This window comes from Macaca nemestrina, chromosome 8, assembly GCF_043159975.1.
Source record: "Macaca nemestrina isolate mMacNem1 chromosome 8, mMacNem.hap1, whole genome shotgun sequence".
NCBI classification, from domain to species: Eukaryota; Metazoa; Chordata; class Mammalia; order Primates; family Cercopithecidae; genus Macaca; species Macaca nemestrina.
In genome coordinates, this window is record NC_092132.1 from 5,617,064 (window position 1) to 5,619,623 (window position 2,560).

Consider the following 2,560-nt stretch of genomic DNA (forward strand, 5'->3'; position numbering starts at 1 on the left):
TTTGTTGATTTTTGCCATTTTTTTGTCCTTTCCCTTTCTCTCATTTTTGATGGTCTGATTAAGTTGTTCTTCCTTCCATTTCTTCCCCTTTGTTAATTAGGAAGTCCCTACCATATCCTCCCATTGCTTTCAAAGCCACCTCCTTTTCCATCTTATGTAACCAGGCACAGATTTCTCTACTATTAGCTGAAAACAACATGCCAACTATTTCACACAACAAGATGTTCTATTTCTTCCATAATTATTATTCTTTGGTCTAAAAACGTGACACTTCTAGAGTTCTTTTATTTTCTTCCTCTCCCCTCCCCTTCAAGGATGAGACTCTGGAAAACGTCTAACTTCCCCTCCCCTCAGCTCCTAGAGGCTGCTGAGCTGTGACTTTTATGAAGAGCCTATCATCAGAATTTTCCCTTCCAGTCTGGACCTCCTATTTCAGGAGCCCTTACTCAGCACTTCTGCTGTGCAGTCTGAGACAGGTCTATCCTTATTCATTGTGATTTAATTTATCCACATATCAAGGTCTGCTGCTCACCACTGTGTCTTTCTCTTTTCATCTCTCTTCATTTCATAGCCTCTATTCTGTCTCATTTGTTCTTGGATTTGAGTCTTCTTCCAAGTCTTTTCCTCAGCTGGGAGATGTGGGTGATTCAGGCAGCACACTCTCAAACTTCTCTCATTTGCCTTCCCAGGTGAGGGGAAGCTTGCCTGGGGACAGGATTCTTGGGTCAAGGTCTTTGCTTGGTGGGAAGCCAAACTGCACTCCCCAGGCATGACCCTGTGACATGCTGCAGCCAGGAAACGAGATTGGAAGTGATGTAGGACTTCTGGGCAGAAGTTTTCAAACCCATTGCAGCATTTGTCACATTCCCTTTCCCTGCCAGGGATCATGAGGCTCTTATCAGAAGAGCCTGGCCTGTCTGGGAGGGACCCCAGGAAACAGAGCTACCTGCAAAGCCACCCATTGACTCACATGAGCAGGAAATAAGCCTTTGCTGTTTTAAGCCATCGATTTTTAACTTTTTGAAATCTTTTGTTACTGTTGCATAACCTATCCCATCCTGATTGATTCAGAAACCTATAGGATATGGGCGCCCTTTCTCTAGGTGTAACTGTTCTCCTCTCTGACTGGCGGCCCCTTACATGTTATAATTTTTCTTTATCAGCTCTTGAGGGCTCAGGTCTGATTGCCAAATGCCCCTGGGTAAAGATGCTGAGATGCAGTTGAACCCAGTAGAGAGAAATTGATTAGGGAGGAGGCCTTCAGAGAAAATGGGAGGGTCTGGGAGAGGCTGGAGAACTATCACACCAGCATGTAGGCCTGGCCCCGGGTGAAGACAGAGGGAAAGATGAAGGAAGCTGTGGTCCCCAGGGCCTGGCCTTGAATCTTTTTCCTGCATACTTTCCATGATGCCAGAAGAGATGGCAAAGCCATAGTAGAGATGAGTGCTGGGTTGGCTGAAAGTCAGATTGGCCAAGGATACAAGGAGTGGGGGAAGGGGATGTGTTTGAAGCTGACCTGGGGGCCTTGTTGCTGATGATGAACCATGGCCATGGTGATGGCAACATGAACATGTGTTGTCAGCAATATGAGCTCCCAGGGGGCAGGGATGGTGCCCACCTCACCTTTGTATCATCAGTACCGGGACCGGGAATTGGCCAAATAGATGCTTAACAGATGTTTGTGTCAAGAAAGAATGAACATGTGTTTTTCTCCTCTGGTCCTGAGGCTGTTGAACTCTAAGGTCTAGTCTGGGAGAGGGAGGACTCTGGAGTGGAAGCACCAAGGAGGTGTCCACCTGGACCAGAATCACAGAACCTCACTCTGGGTTAAGCCTTCTCTGCCATTTCTTCTGTCTGTCTGACCACCTGCTCACTTTCCCTTCTATTGGGGGAGTTCCCCTGCTTCTCCCCACATTCCCCTCTTCCCCCCTGATGCCCAGATCCTCCTGCTACCACCTTTATCTGGCTGGATTTGGAGTCCCCAGGACTGCTGGCGTGTAGGCGTCACTGGTGCCCCTGTGGCAGGAGAAGCAAGAGTAGCTTGCTACAGAGTGAGGTTCGAGGCTAAGGACAGAGGCAGACACCACCAGCTCACATCCAATCAGTGCTTCCCTGTGCCAGGGACTCTGTCAAGAGGAAAACATGCACCCATCCCTACTTCAAGACAGGAAAACCAACACTCAGTCTGGCGAAGTGACCAGCCCACAGCCAAACAGCAGGTACACAGTGGAGTCAGGATTCCAAACCAGGACCATCTGACTCAAGGCCCACTCTTTTGTGCTCTCCTGAGTTAAGGTCAGAGACTGAACTAGTGCAGTACATGGCCCACATTATAGATTTTCATCCACCCTCGCCCTGCCTGATTAGCAAGGAGGCTTCATTACATCCATTCTGCAAGGGAAAAGCCTGAAGCTCTTGAGTCCAGGGCCCTCACCCCAGGACATGTTGGTGCTCAGGCCAAGATCTGAACCAGGTCTGCCCAAGGGCACAGCCTGAGTTCTTGACCAATATTGCCTCCCTCCTTGCAAAAGGTGTTCTTTCCAGCCACATCCTCCCTCAA